Here is an 18,364-nt window from a genome sequence, read left to right as displayed (position 1 = left end):
AGGTAATTAAAATTGTCATTTGGTATATGATATATGGTAGATATGCTGTGTTTCTAAGGTTTCATGTTATTAGGTTTAAAAAAATATTGTATGTTGTGACCAGAAATGTTCTTGCCATTAAGAAATCTGGAACTTAGATTTGAGCATATGTACTATTCTTTAGTGCTTTTAAGAATAGTTTGTGTGTCAAACTAGAATTGGAGTTCTTTGTAATAGACAATTTTTGTATATCTAATTGTGGCTCACCTTGGTGGTGATAATGCAGCAATGATAAATCATAAATCCTCCTTATAGCAGTCTGATCGTTTTTAGATGGTTAAAAATATATATACTGGATCATTTGTGTTATAATCTTTATGTATGTCAGCAATGTCAGCTTAAAGGTATAGAGAGGAAAACATAATAAGGTATTATCTTATCATTTTATATGACTGTACAAGTCAGATACTCAGTGGATCTTATTCTTGAATTATTATTTGAGAGGAACATTTGAAATGAACAAATTTAAAACATGGAAAAATATATTGTCACTTTTTTTCTATGGAGATACATGCTATCAGTATTTAATTGTTTTTTTTCTAGTGTAATTTGTTTACTTGGTGAGCCTACCTTTATGTTTAGGAACAGGACAGTTACAATTGGCAGCTAGTTTATATTTTGGAGAACTATTTAATATGCCACTGATACAGAGTTCGAGTCACATCTATTCCCATAAAATCTAAATTTAAGTTTATTCTCAAGAACTTTCAAAGTTAAACTGACATATAAAATCAACAGTGTTGCTATAAAAGCAAATTAAAATTTCTGGTAGAGAGTAACATGCCATTAGACCTATGTCTGTCATTCTGAAATATGAATAACAGTATACTTCCTAGAATAAGAGAGGATACATTTGTACTATACACATTAAGAAAAATTTGTCATAAAATAATTTCCCAAGAAATGTAAACATATTAAAATAAAAGTATACACACACATTTTGGTACCTGGTTGAAGAGAAGAATAAGGTAATGAAAGAGAACTATATTTCACTGTGGTTTATAAATAAGATATTTTGATTACTACAAAGAGGAACCATATGTATACTTTATAAGAACTTAAAAGCTGAAAAGTTCCCAAGAGACCATCCTGCTCAATCCCTTATTTTACTAATGAGGAAACCAAAATCCACAGAGTTATGTGACTTGCATAAGTGAATTAATTGCAGACCTAGAAATCCTGTATAAAAATCTAGAGCATAGCTTCCTCTCTGACAGTTCATATCTCTCTCCTGTGGTTAATTCTTTTTTTCTTCTTTATCTACAAGGGCTTTTTATAATATTAGCTGTGGCCCACAGAAAATATAATTTTGTGGATTCTAATGACCATAGAAGTGGTTTGGCTCATCAGTTTTCACCATAACAATATGTAGGAGATACCCAGTGAGAAAAATATATCCATAGTACTGTGCATTCCACATGTGCAGAAGAAAAATTTAAATGACTAACCTTTTAATGTATTCATTGAAGAACAGCTTGCAAAGGAACATAGCTCAAGCTTTAATTGCATTTTGGTGGAGAAAGTTCATCAATAGAACTTAGTATATTTTCTCAGGTAGCCCTGCCTTCTGAGATATTTTGCCTTTTATACGTATGTAAATTTTTATTTATAGCAGGTGATTGCAGAGTACTAAAGTCTAAGTTACAGTTTAACAGTCCATCAACATTTCACTTATAATTCATTTAAAATGATGAAATAAGTAAAATTTAAAACACTGCAAATATATAAGCAATTCTTTTATTAGGTTTTATTCTTGTGTTGTTAGTTTTAATTATCACCTATTTAAATTAGCTTAGCTAGGGTGAGAAGAGCAAATATTTAACATGGCAGTAATTTCTGTCATGAATTAAAAGTAACAATATAATTAAATAATTATTTAGTATGCTCACTTTTAAAATTTCAAGCAATTTAAATTACTTGAATTAAAAATGAGTGATTTTGAGAGATTAAATATTTTTATTCCTATTAGAATACTATCAGATCTTTTATTGACTTGAAAAGAAGTAATCATGATTTTCAAATTTAGTTTTTAAAATATTTTCTATACTTCTAAATGAAACTAATTTCAAACTTTTTCATATTTTCTATACTTCTCAATGAATAGTTTTTCTCACATGCTCAAAATACTGTCATATTAGTTTTTTTCACCTTTCATTCTTGTTCTGCTGGACTGGAGGAGTTAAAGAAACTGTCAGTGTTCTCTTTTCTTATCAGTTAATGGGGGGATAATCTCAAGGATTAAAGAAAGCCTTCAACCTATACCAATCATTTGTAAACAGGTGAATACTCTACCCTCAAGTACTCCCAAATAATAATATTTCCTGGGGAAAAAAATCCTTATTTATGGAATGTTTTTAGCAAGAGATCCCTGTGTTAGGTTGCTTATAGTAAACACTTAGCATCTTTAGATTTATGACCATGACTCTCTGTAAAATCACTATCAGCTAGGTTACCATGGAGGAATTAAATGGAGATGTTTCATAACCTAAATGCGTCTGTGTGAGGCAGTAAACTGCATAGCTTATTAAAGACTGTCCCTATCACTCTAGGCCAGAGAGCACATGTCTGATACAAGAAGAAAAAGCCTGAGGAGCTATGCAGGGTGTATCAGATCCCACTTTGCTTTGCTTGTCCATCTCTTTCAATTACCTCTTCTTTATCCCATGGGTAAAGGGGAATTCCTGTCCTGGGGTTACAGACATGACCAAGCACCTGACGCCTGACATAGAGCAACTGAGGCCAACAGCAGTTTGTTAGTCATATTTACACACAGCCTTTGAGGGAAAGACATCTCACGTCTCGCAGGGGGGATGGGGGCTGCCTTGGGAACAGAGTGAACAATCACACACCGCAAGAGGCAGAATTTGTAGTATCAAGAGAGTGGTCTTTCCCCCTGGATCCCACAGGAGGATGTGACTGCCTTGTTTGAATAATTGCAGGGGGTAGCAAGAAACTGAAGCTCAGTATTCAAGGATAAGCAGAACATCCTTGATCCCTGAGAGAAGCAGCGTCTTTTTTTTTTTTTTTGAAAGAAGCCATATTTATATTTAAAAACGAATAAGATTCTAATGTGGCTTCCATATCCTTCCCCAATTATATGTACTATCATGATCAGAACCACGAAATGAGCACACATATACACACACTGGTAGCCTAGCAAAGAATAAAGCCAGATTCTACACTAGTCCTTGACACTGTTACAGAACCATGATATGCTAAATGCTCTCAGCTCAGGTGAAAACTTTTTTTTTCATATATCACAGCATCCCTTCTCCCTACCCGTGGGTGGTATGGGATGAGTGATCTTTATGCCAATGTTTAGAATCATCTGTTATGTTTTTGCTAAAAGCAGGACTTTTACCACTGAGAAGAATACAGTGTGAAGTAAGAAAGCCTGAACATTTTGTGATCTTCATTCATGGACTTTTCATAGCTGCTCTGTAGCAGCATCTTTTTATTAGAAGACTTACCCACAGGAACAAATTTGGGAGGGAAGCTTGCAGTGAGGCTATCTGAGACCCTCCAGGTTTTTCCCAGGTGTCAAAGCACACATAAATTGGGCCTTACTTTTAGGCCTTATACCGCAAGCTCTTAATGGTTTATTTTGTAAAATTATTAATATTAGGCTCTACATAAGACTTATGCTTTGTATAGATTTAATTTAACAATCCGATTTTTTTTTTTTTTTTTTTTTTGGAAACAAAGTCTTGCTCTGTCACTCAGGCTGGAGTGCGGTGGCATGATCTTGGCTCACTGCAACCTCTGCCTCCCGGGTTCAGGCGATTCTCCTGCCTCAGCCTCCTGAGTAACTGGTATTACAGGCATACTCTACCACACCTGGTTAATTTTTGTGTTTTTAGTAGAGATGTGGTTTCACCATGCTGGTCAGGTTTGTCTCTAACTGCCTACCTCGTGATCTGCCCGCCTCTCCCTCCCAAAGTGCTGGGATTACAGGCATGAGCCACCACACCTGGCCAACAATCTGATTTTAATGTCACCATATATATCGCTTCTCGGCCTTTTGGCTAAGATCAAGTGTAATGTCACCATATATATTGAATTAATTACTAACTTTAGCCAAATCAACAACATGTAAAATTCCATGTAAAATGTTTTCGTCGTTGTTATCAGGATAGAGAAGAAAAACTTCCCTGTTTTTCTTCCATTATCAAAATTATTTCTTCTCTCTGAACTAATCATTTATCACGTCTATTTAGTTGTATGTGCCCTTTTAAACTTGCTGTGTTGGCCATATTTGCGTATCACAAATATAAACTAGAAAATGGACAAGTAGCTTCTTAAACTTTGAAGTGGAAATGTTTTATTAAGGAGGTAAAGATGTCTTTCCCATGATATTTTGCTTCTATAGAAAATACAATTTTTCCCCCAAATCATTTTACGTGGCTTTTCTATGTTGCAAAGGATAGGGAGAGAAAATGACTGAGCTCACTTTGATTTGAGTTGGACTCTGAACATGACTGGTTTAAGCCTCTCTCATTAATCTCTACTCCAAATTTCAACATGTTATGTCCATCAATTACAGGTATGTTTTTTGTTTATCCAAAATAAAGTATACTTACTAATGCTAAAGTTAACAAAGAAAAAGCAAGTTCAGTAATTTTTGCAACAAAACCTACCCACTGAGGGTCACAGAAGCCTATCTGAGTAATACAGTGGGATGAGGGGTTTCAATTCATTCTCTGGATGAGATTTGTTTGTTTGTTTTGGAGGCAGTCTCACTCTGTCACCCAAACTGCAGTGCAGTGGTGTGATCATGACTCAATGCAGCCTTAACCTTCTGGGCTCAAGCAATTCTCCTGCCTCAGCCTCTGGGGCAACTGGGACTACAGGTGCACACCACCATCCCTGGCTAATATTTTTACTTTTTTTGTAGCGACAGGTCTAATTTTGTTTTGATTTTTTTTTTTTTTTTTTTTTTTGCCCAATGTGGTTTTAGACTCCTGGGCTCAAGCAGTCTTCCTACCTTGGCCTTCCAAAGTGTTGCTATTCCAGGTGTGAGCCACTGCACCTGCCCAAGATAATCTTTTTGACAGTGTTTAAGTTCAAATATGCTACAAATTTATTTAAGATAATGCTGTGAAATAAATATCTGAAATTGAGATTATGAAATGACTAGTGAATGTAATGTGTTTCCTCCTTTGTCAGCCAATAGTGTGGACCCAGCCTGGACTTGTCCACAGTTGAGCCTGAGTGGAACTTGCCTCATCCATCACATGATCTTCCATAATGACTCTAGATTACCTCTTCTCTTAAAAAAATAATTTTTGCCATTCTTTCTCTTTTATCTTCCATTTTTTCTTCTTCTTATATTTTCTTTCTTAAAGGGAGTACTAAAAACCTTTTAAAACATTCTGTTTCCAACTTTCAGTAAAGATAAAGCTTTGTCAGTAGGGATTAAGGTTTGTCATCCTTGACACTGTTGACATTTCTGGCTGTATAATTCTTTGCTTTGGAGGAACAGGCTGTCCCGTGCACTGTAGAATCTTTAGCAACATCTCTAACTTCTACCCGTTAAATACTAGGAGCACATCATATTTCCCCCAATTGTGACAACCAAAATTAACCCAAAAGCCTCCTAGGGGCAAAAGTGCCCCTGGGTAAGAACTACTTGTATAGATGATGCTACTGTATCACCTGGTAATCAGTTCACTGTGTTCGTAGGAACTATGAAAGTAAAATTGACACATTGTAAGAATTGACTCAATATTTACTTGTTTATATAGTAGTGCCTGTTATGTGCAGAAAGTATGCACTGCATGCTAAGATTTCCATAAATTTCATATTGATAAGGACAATATTTATAGTGTTAAAGTATGCCTATATATGTAGTTTGCCTATGTATATATTACAGATGAAAATACTATTATGTCACTTTATCAGCATAAATATTGCTAAAGAAAACAACCCCTTCAATTCTCATATATTTGTCTGTGGCTGTGGAGAATTATGCAACATTTCTTCTAGACATTTTTTAACCTAAGTGCTTTTATTTTTATTAATTACACATTACGTTTTATTTTGCCATTAGATAGTTAATCTTTTCAACCAGGATCAACTTGAACCTATAATCTCCTTTGGTTGATTGTACATTTTCCTTATTGTGAATTTAAGTTTGGAATCAAGAGGATATTGATTAGATCTGCCACATAGTTTGGCTGAGGATTATTTACATAGTTGTTCCTTTGCACTTCACTTTTGCTAAAAAAAAAAAAAAAAAAAATCCAAACAATATAAATTTGTAGTCTGTTAGCAAAGTATGTTCTATAATATTCTAATATAGGTATAATATGTTCTATAAAGCATATTACAGTATATTCTATTCTATTAGAGAATATACTTTGCTAACAGAATACAAATTTATGTTGTTTTCTAGTATAGGTATAGCATGTTCTATAAATTATACTACAGTGTATCCTGTTCTATTGTAGAATATACTTTGCTAATAGAATATAAATTTATATTGTTTTCATGCACTCTAGTCACATTTAAGAAACATTAACCTTCATAAATAGCCTGAAGGCTGATTTTCTCTAAAACAGAGCAAAGAAATAAACAAATCAATAAAATAGCTTTAACTTTATCTCACTCCTTAGCTTCCACCTCAAAGGGCTCTTTTCCTTTTTCTTTTTCTTTTTTCTTTTTTTTTTTTTTTGAGACAGAGTCTCGCTCTGTCACCCAGGCTGGAGTGCAGTGGCACAGTCTCAACTCACTTCAACCTCCACCTCCCAGGTTCAAGTGATTCTCCTGCCTCAGCCCTGATAAGCTACAACTACAGGTGCATGCCACCACATCCAGCTAATTTTTGTGTTTTTAGTAGAGACAGGGTTTCACCATGTTGGCCAGGTTGGTCTCGAACTCCTGACCTCATGATCCTCCCACTTCAGCCTCCCAAAGTGCTGGGATTACAGGTGTGAGCCACTGCTCCTGGCATTCAAAGGACTCTTTACCTACTAATGAAGGAAACAATGCAGGCCCAATTGTGCATGTTTTGCTCTTTTAATCATGCCTCCACTGACCATGTGACACCACATAACACCACTCCATGGTGATGTGCTCAGCAGTCCCAGCCAAACCTTTCCAATTCACATAAAATGCCACACACCCTATTCTTCTCTACCTCATAGGGTTGTCATAAGAATTGGAATGATACAAGTGACTGTTCTTCCAAATTTGAGGATGAAGTCACTGTATCGTCTTAATCATGCTTATTTGGAGATGTGCCCAGAGGGGCATAATACACAGAGAATGTGAAACTATGTTCTATCGAAAATTCAATTGATTCAGTGATCAATGCCGTTAAATTGGTCTGGAGGATGTTTTATTGCGTTTACATTGAACTGACCACCTCAAAGAGCTATTTGGATAACTCTAAGCAACCTCAATCTGGTTTGTATAATCCAGTTCCTGATTAAGAGTCTTGAGCACAAAACTGGGGAGGGGGCTGTATGAGAATTCTGATTTCTTTCTTTTTCTTTTTTTTTTTTTTTGTCAAATAAAAAGATACTCTCGGCTGTGATCTTATTTCTAATATGACATTGGGTTCACATTACAAAATTAAGTATACTACTCTTCCCATGCTTGCTTTTCAATTGAAGAAATGGTGGGTGGTTTGGTTAACTAAACTACCATTTGTTAGATTCTCACTAGTTTGAATCAGAACTATAGTGGAAATATTGGAGCTAGGAGCTGAGCAATAAGTAGCATTTATTTAGTGTGTCTGGCTCATATATATTTGTCCTTATAACAAAGATGCAAAATAGGTAGTTATTCTCCCAATTTGCAAATGAGAAAACCAAACTTGAAGAAGTAAATTAATTTACTCTCACATCACGCAATGTCACTTTAACTTTTGGCCTTTCTACCAAAGCATGTTACTTCTTAAAGACGGCATCAAATCAGAGCAAAACATATTCATATAAGAATGGTTACAATAATTATTATTATCATTGCTATTATAATTATAGTTTGTATCCATGATTTATTAGTCATTGATTATATGTCAGATATTGTGTTAAGTCCCTTATTTAAAACCTTACAATCCTGGTACAATTTAAGAACTCTCTTTTTTTTTTTTTTTTAACAAAATGAAAATGAAGGACAAAATAAATTTTCATTTATTCATTCAATCACTAAGTGTAAAAATAAAAGCAATTATGTATTTTCTTGTTTATTCATCCCTTATCCTCAAAGCTTCCAAAGTAGCAATTTAAAACCAAAAATTTCTCTGTGCCTGAGGGGAACACAGTACATCTCTAGTAGAATTTTTCCTATGAGTAGTTATTTCAACATCATGACAAAAAGGGAAGTGGCTGAATAAACTATGTCGAACAGTCATTACAAATTATTTGAAGACATTTTAAGTACAACAACAAAAAATAATATGTATTAGGTCAAGAAAAGCAGAATGTAAGATTGTGTATATACAGAGCAATATCTCTTTTGCTCAGCAGTTTAATTTAAAAATGTGCAAAAATTACATCAAAATACTAATATTTGTGAGATACAGTATTATGGATAACCTTCTTCTTCAGAGTTTTCTGCATTAATAATATTCAATAAATTTATGGCTGGGCATGGTGGCTCACGCCTATAATTCCAGCACTTTGGGAGGCCAAGGTAGGCAGATAACCTGAGGTCAGGAGCTCAAGACCAGCCTGACCAACATGGAGAAACCCCATCCCTACTAAAAATACAAAATCAGCCAGGCATGGTGGTACTTGCCTGTAATCCCAGCTACTCGGGAGGCTGAGGCAGGAGAATCACTTGAACCCAGGAGGCGGAGTTTGTGGTGAGCCAAGACTGTGCCATTGCACTCCAGCCTGGGCAACAAGAGCAGAGCAAAACTCCTGTGTCAAAAAAACAAACAAACAAAAAAAACTAATAACTTTATTACTAATATTCAAATATTACTATAATTACTGAAAGACAAATACTGCATGATTCAACTTATATAGGGCATCTAAAATAGCCACACTTATAGAATCAAAGGGTGGAGCGTTCGGTGCTAGGGCCTGGGGAGGAAGGAGAAATGTACAATTCCTATAAATGGGCATCAAGTTAAGCAAAATGAATGAATTCTAGAAATGTGCTGCACAACATTGTACTTGTAGTCAGAAATAATGCATTGAACACTTACAAATTTGTTAAGACAGTAGATCTTATGTGTTTTTACCACTATAAAATAAAATTTAAATACATTATTAGCCGAAAATGGGAAAAATGGAATTATATATATGTAATTTGCTTTAAAATATCATTTTAAAGTGTGTACAAGATTTGAATCTTGATGTATAAATTCAGATGTGCATAAAAGTTCTCATCCTTTTATCAATAATTTTAATTTTAAGCTTCCATCTTGCTATTCTTTCCAAAGACTTACTCTAAGTCAATCTTGGTTTCATTTTATTTCAGTCTTATTGTGTCATTGTGTATACACACTTGTCTGTGCATACAGTGATGCATGTGTGTATACACTCATGTGTTCCCAGAGACTAGTTGTGATACTTACAGGGACCCCTGTCTGTATTTCCTCCTCTAAGACTCAGTGATTCTCTGCTGGTTCTTTGGTGGTATTAAGAAGTTGAATCAATTGGGAATGTGTTGATTGTCCACCTATAAATAATTATCCCAAAATAACAACTAATTGCTTTATTTAAAAAAGAAAATACTAGCTGAATAAACTAGTTTACTTATTGTTCAGATACTAGTAACATAAATCAAAAACTTTTCTTCATGATATATATAAAATGAACACCATAGATAGTACCTAAAATCTATATTTTAAATTTCACATGAAAAATCAGTGTAATATCTGTATATTATTGTGACTTATATGTCACAATTTATCCCTGCTTAAATATCATATAGAATGCTTAGAATTATAATAAATCAAAGATTACTAACAATGTCATTCGCAACGTCAGTTTTTAGTTTAGAACAGAATATGCATGTACGAGGATTGTTTGTGGTAACCATATTATGAAATGTAGCATTATCCTTTATTATAAATGATGTGATATAATAAAACAAGATGACCCTTTGGGTTTAAAGACCAAAGTAAATGCCACGTTTACTAAATAGGTATATTTGAGATGATTGCTTTGGCTTTCCAAATCCCATTTTTGCCACTCACAATAGGAATAATAATACTTCATAGATTTGTCATGAAGTTTAAATTAGACAATAAATGTGAAGTGCTTAGCACCGTGGCTGGTTTAAGGCAGGGACTTACACATATTAGCCATTATTATTCCTGTTGCTTCCTTTGTTCTTAGTTCTTCCCTTTGGTAGTGCATAGGGTTACATAGTAACTGTTTGTTTACTTCCTATATTTTCAACTCTGGGATGAATTTTATTATCCAGCATCTGTTCTTAACCTCACAAGAAAACATGCCTTAAACATTAATTAAGCATCAAAATTGAGGTCTTGATGCTCACACAGAGAAATAAGCGTTTTCTAGAAGGATTTGCCTTCAGATCAAAATATAATTTACAATACTCAGGAAAGATTTTCTCTCTGCAATGATTGACTTTAAAGCACGATAGCAGACAGGAGTCATGGAGCCAGAAAAGGTCAAGAGGTGGCATGTATTTTCTAGTCCAGCTCCTAAGTTTGCAGAGGAAGAACTGACAACTCCCTTAAAGAGGAAATGGTTCCTCCTGAGACTTCCCCGTAAGGAACTCATAGCCGAACCACACAGGATTTGGTTTTAGTGCTTAGCCCATGCTCTCCTACATTAGATTAAAGGTAACATGTATGTATTTACTTCTATTAGAATTCATCAATACGTCGACTTTGAGTGTGAGTATTCTGCCTTGCATGTAATAGATATTCTTGCAATATTTGTGAAAGAATAAATCCCTATTTTACCTATCCTATATATGAAATGACTTTGTTGGTAAGAAATGGCCAAATGCTCAGCAATTTGCACTGGAGGATAATTATACAACCACAGGTATGGGACACACTGGGGTTCCTTCACTACCCGGACATATGACAGATGCATTGTTAAGGGAGGAGGGGCTATCAACAATCTCTGTTTTTCCTGGAAAATAAAAATAATTGTTGTATACCCAGTGGAACTATGAAGAAGTATATTGAGCCCAAGAAAGTAGAGAATGTCTACACTTAAGCTATTTTTAAATAATAAATTAATTCTATGAGAAACAGAAATGTGAGGCAAGAATGTCTAGTAATTAATATAGGGTCCAGTATAAAGACTTAAACCCAGGTATATTTGCAAAGAAGGCTCAGCACATTTGTGTGATAAAAATCCTTGGGAGAATTACTCTTATCAAGTTACAGTTTTGATTTCTCAAAAATGTATGATCATTTTAACATTATAGGAGAGTAAGGATATGTAAGCTAGCTAAGAATTACAGCAGCTTTCGAGAAAGAGAGGAGACAGAGAAGGGAGAGATGGAAAGAAATAGAGACAGCTCATTAAAATAAATATAAAATATATGTTGCTTAGTAGCACTTTTTCAATCTTTAACAAATGTCCTCTAGTGATTTTTAGGCATAGCACTTCATAAGGCTTTTGAAATGGCGTGTTAAAGTAGTATTAAAATGCTGCCTTACCATTAGCATGCTATTTAATGTGTCATTTAAATTTTTAATTTTGGAGAGTTCTTAGAAATTGCGTATTGAGTAAGCATTAACAAAAGATTATTAAAAGCCCAATATCAACTTAATTGATATATCAGAATTCTTATGACAAATAGTTTATAAATTTGTTTCACACATTATGAAATGGAAAAAACTAACACGTACACACTCTGTATATTGCTGCGAAGTGCATTTTCTACCATTAAAATCTCTCTATTGTATAACAATATGCTGTGAGATACTTGATGAAAGGGTAGCATTTCAACTGCTAAATGATGTGGAAGAATTCTTTAACTGACCACGCCGTCTGTAGAGATTTGACATTTTCCCACTGCTTCACATAGCAGTCTTTACAAAAGGTGCATGTTGTTTGGATTATCTTGAATGCACACACATCTCCTGTCTTTCCCCCAACCTTCTTCCCATCTCCAGCCAACATTTCTTATTGTGTGTTTTTCCATAAATAGTTACAAAATATTCAATTAAGCAGAGGGGACCTATTCACTGTCAATATATATTTAAGTAAAGAACAATAAAGAAGATATAACTGTAGTGAATGGAAAATCATTCTCTCCATCTCCAACAAAACTATATAAAACAAATCCATTTTTGTAAAAATGTTAAAATCTTCACATTTGACTGACTGTATTTCAGTCTAAAAATACATAAGATTTTTAGAGCTAAAACTGTAAAGCCCACATCAATTTTGCAGTTTCAAGAGTTCAAATTCCTTATGAAATAAGCTGATGAAAGTGTTTAAACTGCCCAAATGAAAAATAAAATGCTGGGTCTTTAAATGTCTTTGAAATGAAGTAAATCTGTTCTATACATGTTTTTCTTCTAATCTCTTCTTTTAGAAAATACTTTAGAAAATAGATTGTTTTAAGTGCACAAATGGACAAGAAATCTACTGTTATGTCGAGCCTTGCCCAAATCCCAACTCTTTCCTTATTAGCTATGAAGCCTCGACAAGTCATTGAATCTTTTGGAATTCAGTTTCCTATATGTAAGGTGAATGTGATAATAGCTATGTTTTAATTTTGTTAATTACTAATTGAAGAGTTTAATGGGGCCCGGCGTGGTGGCTCACGCCTGTAATCCCAGCACTTTGGGAGCCTGAGGCGGGCGGATCACAAGGCCAAGAGATTGAAACCATCCTGTCCAACTTGGTGAAACCCTGTCTCTACTAAAACATACAAAAATTAGCTGGGTGTGGTGGTGCGCACCTGTAGTCCCAGCTACTCAGGAGGCTGAGGCAGGAGAATTGCTCAAACCTGGGAGGTGGAGGTCACAGTGAGCTGAGATTGCGCCACTGCACTCCAGCCTGGCACCTAGTAACAGAGCAAGACTCTGTCTCAAAAAAAAAAAAAAAAAGAAAGAAAAGTTTAATGGAAAATGTCTTGCACATAGTAATTATTAAGTAAATGGTAGCCATTTGAATCTTCACTTAGAGACTATTTTGTCTTCTAAGTCGAGAAATATATTGGATAAGAATGAAATCAAGTTGCTACAGACGAACTTTTCATCTAAACATGAGCCTATTTGTACTAACTATTCAGAAATTGAGGAGGTACAATTTTTAGGTACAATTTAAGATGATCTTTACCAGCTCTCATACTTAAACACCAGGCAAACAACATTAACGGTGGCTGTAGTTTGTGGGTTGGCAGCTAGCTGGTTAGCGGCAGACACAGATTGGAACCTACAGGTCTGTTGTGGGGATAAACCTTTCCTCTTCTATCCTATCACTTTTATGTTCAGTTTCTCTTGTATCTTAACATTTTATGAGGAATTAATTAGGCTTTTTCGTATATTCTTCAAGTCCATTATCAATTTCTTATAGACATAAACTGGTTATTATACTGAATTCCCACTCTTCTCAGCATCTCAAAATGTACATTGCACAAAGCTGATAGTCATTTTAAAGTTAATTATTGGAAGCAGAGATTATTACTATAAGTAAAAATTATTGGAAATATATTTCTAATTTTACTTCATTTTAGTCTCTTAAAATTGAGTCTTCAAGAAAATAAAGACAGTGATTTTCTCATAAACTTGACTCATATCTTTTGTACCTGTCTCCTTTCCAAACTCTAAAGTCTAAGAAAGGTAAAAAAGCTGGTTTTATAAAAAAACACCTTACAAGTTAATTCAGAGGTCTAAAAGCAAAAACTTGACATCTGCAACAGGAGCTTGATATACAGAAACTAGGAGGCAACAAAGGTCACACTGACCTATTGTTTTAAGTAGAAAGAACAAAAGTTTTCTCACTGATCCTAACAGTTCTTTAAACTGAACTAAAGATGTCAGTAGACTGCAACTTTCAGCAGACCATTGTCAGTTCTAAGGTTATTTCCTCAGTGTTACCAGTACAGCCAAGGCATCAGATGACAGACGACTTCAAATCCTACTTCTACTTGCCAAATCCGGGATGAGAACAGCACAGGTAACACAGCAGACAGTGACCTCTCTGTGCTCAGCTGCAGTTGCTGTCTAGATGGGCTTTCCATGTTGTAAAACTGAACAGCATATCACGCTGGAAATTGTTTTTGCCTTGTAATTATATCTGGTGACAAATTCTGGCATATTGGATTTTGTAAATTCTATTTAAGCCTTACAGGAGATTCTGAGTTTCCTAAAATTCTTGCTGTGTCCATTCCCAATTATAGACTAGTAAGTGTTCACACAGACTCTAACTAGCTTTTCTCACTGAGACAGTGCATTTGAGCAGAGTGCTCAAACTCATAATGGAGAATAGTCAAGATGAAAAATGTTGACATCAATAATTCAACTGGCTCACTTTCCCTAACCATGGTATTCATTTCCTCTTTATTTAGAAGACCACATGTTAGACTGTGTTTTAGTCAGGTGAGGTTGCTGTAACAAATTACCATAAATTAGGTGATTGTAAACACTATAAATTTATTTCTTATAGTTTTGGGAGCTGGAAGCCTAAGTCATGGTCAGGTTCGGAGGAAGGCCCTGTGTCCGGTGGCAGACTGCTAGTTTCTTGTTACATCATTATATAGTGAAGAGAATGAACTAGCTCTCTGGTCTCTTCTTAAAATGGGACTAGTCCCACTCATAAGGCCTCCACCCTCGTGACCTAATTAACTCACAAAGGCCTCCACCGCCAAATGCTGCTTTATTAGGGGTCAGATTTCAACATGAAGTTTGGGAGAGGACACAAACACTTGGGCAGTAAGAGATTAGATCTACCAAACTCCAAAAACTGTGTATTACTATTACCAAAAAAATGGCATTTTATAAGAATTCTTTTTTATGACTATGCTATAATATTTACAAGGTAACAGTGACTAATCAAAGTCCCACCTGTCCCGCATTAATTCAAGCAACCATAATAGATATTCTGTACTGTCTCTAGAATACAAATCTTGGATACGACAGGTACTATTTCACTTTGGGAAAACTACTTAATTTTTGAGCTTCAACCCCCTTATCCTTAAAGATGAAACAGAAATTCTTCATTGGTAAAAAGAAAATAGTTTCAAAGTATTATCTTAAGTATCTTATGAAGCCTCCTCAGCTCAGTCCACGGACTCATCTAACGCTCTCAATTAAAATTAGGTTGTTCTTTTCCCATTCCATTTTGTGTTAGTTTCTTTCCTTTTTTTTTTTTTTTTTTTTTTTTTTTCTTTTTCTTTTGAGATGGAGTCTTTGTCACCCAGGCTGGAGTGCAGTGGTGCAATCTTGGCTCACTGCAACCTCAACCTCCTGGGTTCAAGCAATTCTACTGCCTCAGCCTACCTGGGATTACAGGTGCCCCGCACCAGGCCCAGCTATTTTTTTTTTTTTTTTTTGTATTTTCAGTACAGAGGGGATTTCACTATGTTAGTCAGGATGTTCTTGATCTCCTGACCTTGGTGATCCGGCTATCTCAACCTTCCAAGTTTCTGGGATTACAGGTGTAAGCCACTGCGCCCGGCCTGCGTTAGTTTCTCATACAGCACAATTTCCACAAACTTATGCCTTAAAATAGTCATTTATTATTTTACTGGTTTTATGGACCAGGTGTCTAGGCATGGCTCAACTCGTTGACATATCAGCCTAGGTTGCGGTTTGGGCTGAGACTCAGGCTTCTCAAGCAAGCTCGAATACCATTGGCAGAAGTCATTTTATTGCGCCTGTAGAACTCAGGATGGTTTACTTCTTCAGAGACCGAGAAGTAAAGGAGAGAGAGTCTTTATTGCTACAAATCTCAAATCTCTGTACTCTCTTTTAAGGGGGTCACCTGCCTGAGTCAGGCCCATTAAGGATGGTCACTCTTCTGACCCAAAATCAGCTGATTAGAGACCTGTGAGTTTTATGTGTCCATTTGACAAGGACAGTCTCATTGGTTAGCCAATCAAACATTAATATAGGTGTTTATGAAAGTATTTTATAGACATGATTAAAATCTATAATAAATTGATTTTAGGTAAAGGAGGCTAGCTCCAATAGTCTGGGTGGTCCTGGGCTTCTTCCCAAGAGTTTCCAGTTTACCTTTCCTGACAGCTTGTCCTGTGGACTTCAGACCTGCCAAGTCAGGCCCTAGATCTTAATACTTGTATGTCCTGTGTGTTAGTCCATTTTGCATTGCTGTAAAGGAATAACTGCAGTGGGGTAATTTAGAAAACAAAACAGTTTATTTGGCTCCTGGTTCTGCAGGTTGTACAGGAAGTGCTGGCATCTTCTGGAGAGACCTCAGGAACTTTTACCCATGGCAGAAGGCAAGGGAAATCTGTGTATCACATGGCCAGAGATGGAGTGAGAGAGAAACAGGCCATTTTAAACAGTCAGATCTCATGCGGAAAATATAGAGCAAGAACTCACTCATTACTCTGGGGAGGGCACCGAGCCATTCATGAGGGATCCACCACGTGACCCAAACACCTCTCACTAGGCCCAACCTCCATCATTGTGGGGGCATAAATATGCAAGCTCGATCATCCTGGTTCTGTTTCTCTAGTGAATCCCCTGGCTGATACAGGACCTTAATTACATATACTAAATCCACTCACGTGCTGTATAACATAGTGATAATCAGAAGGGCGAGCCCATCATATTCACAGATTCTGTTCACACTCAGAAGAAGGGGATTACACAGGTCACCTGTACCAGAGGCAAGGACTCCTAGGGGCCATCTCAGAATTCTGCCTCCCACATATTCTCCAACTATTTAGTTTTTCTTTTAAGTTCTGTTCAGTGGTGAACAAACAGTACAACTCTGGGATGGGAGAGTAAGGAAGCAGTTGGTAGGGAAAAGAAGAGATCACATAAATAATGGGATTAAAGCTTGATGTAACATAGGGATTGAGCAAAGATAGAAAAGGTGGATCTCCCATTCTGACAATCGGAGATCCAGTTCCCCCAAACTCATTAGATGCTAATCTCAAAGTTGTTTACTTACTATCATCCTCCCTTTTCTAGTAGGTAGACTTGTCCAATAGAACTTTCTGTGATAGAGGAAATATTCTACGTCTGCTTGGTTCAGTACAGTAGCCACTAGCCATATGAAGCTATGGAACATTTAAAATATGGCTCTAGTGGCTGAGAAACAGATTTTTTTGTTATGAACTAATTTAAATTTAACTTTAAATAACCATATTGGGATAGCGGCTGCAGTATCAGACAACACGGCAGAGAGGAATAATCTATCTGTCACAGCTGGACTTCTGTAGGAAACTTGACAGCATTGGCTACAAATAAGACCTGTGATACCTCTGCAGTTTCAGCATTTGTTTTATTAATGTGTACCTGATAAATTACCTGAAAATCTCTTTTCAACCAGAAACAAAGTAGACTGGCTTAGTACTATGCTTTTTACATATTGCAATTTCATGTGTTTTGTTTTCACGTTAAGGAAAATATGTTGTGCCTATCTACAATCAGAGGGGAAAATTAGGTATAAAGCATAGCCTCTTTCCATGTGGAATCTTTTGAGGGGGACTAGATTCATCTGAAACATTCAAATAAAAAATATAAACAGGCATAAATGCAGAAGCAGAAAAACTACAGTGTCTGTAGGGGAAAAATGACCTATCAATTATTCTATAGCCAAAACCATATATGGTAAGCTCATTTTCAAGGTTCAAATACTTTGAGAAGTGTCATCATATTAACCACACCTAAGAATGGATATTTGGGGAATTCTGAGGTCTCAATTGACAGCCTGTCAGAAGTTTGGTCCTAGAGAGCTCAGGACTGTTAGAATGCTGATCTGATCCAGAGATTACCCAATGCTAGTTTTAGTCTTTGATTTCTACCTAGCCTACCTGTGGTGCCTACCTATGGTTCTACACTGAGGTGGGACTCCAGGGAATTTAAACAGCTTTGCATTTGCTATTAAACTGAAAGAGTCATATAACCTTGCCAGGGAAAGAAGGCAGGGATGCAACCGCTGAGCTGATGATTAAGGCCCCATGCTTTTATGTTCTTCTTAGAGGAGGGATTACATGTCAGGCAACTTTAACTAGCTTGCACAGATTTCTCTTGAATATACTCCTATCAGTGGCTGGAAGTTATAAGGAATTATTTCAGAAGGCTTCTCATTTACGATGGATTTGTATCAGAACATTATTTAAAACTCAATAACAGAAACCTCTGTTTTCAAAAGAAGCATAATTAAAGGAAATTTACCACTGGCTTTGTGTGTGTGTGTGTGTGTGTGTGTGTGTGTGTGTGTGTGTGTGTGTG

General features: G+C 35.8%; 1 protein-coding gene and 1 pseudogene across 1 annotated transcript in view; both read left to right on the top strand.

Moving 5' to 3' along the window:
• Positions 1-18,364, top strand: part of CNTNAP2 (contactin associated protein 2) — a 2,272,324-nt gene that overhangs the window by 894,241 nt on the left and 1,359,719 nt on the right. The window lies entirely within an intron of this gene.
• LOC116528088 lies at positions 4,045-4,172 on the top strand (annotated as a pseudogene).

Source organism: Sapajus apella, unplaced genomic scaffold, assembly GCF_009761245.1.
Source record: "Sapajus apella isolate SASKATOON/1434 unplaced genomic scaffold, GSC_monkey_1.0 scaffold56, whole genome shotgun sequence".
Lineage (NCBI taxonomy): Eukaryota > Metazoa > Chordata > Mammalia > Primates > Cebidae > Sapajus > Sapajus apella.
The sequence above is the reverse complement of the archived record's forward strand: the minus strand, read 5'-3'. Positions and strand labels throughout refer to the sequence as shown.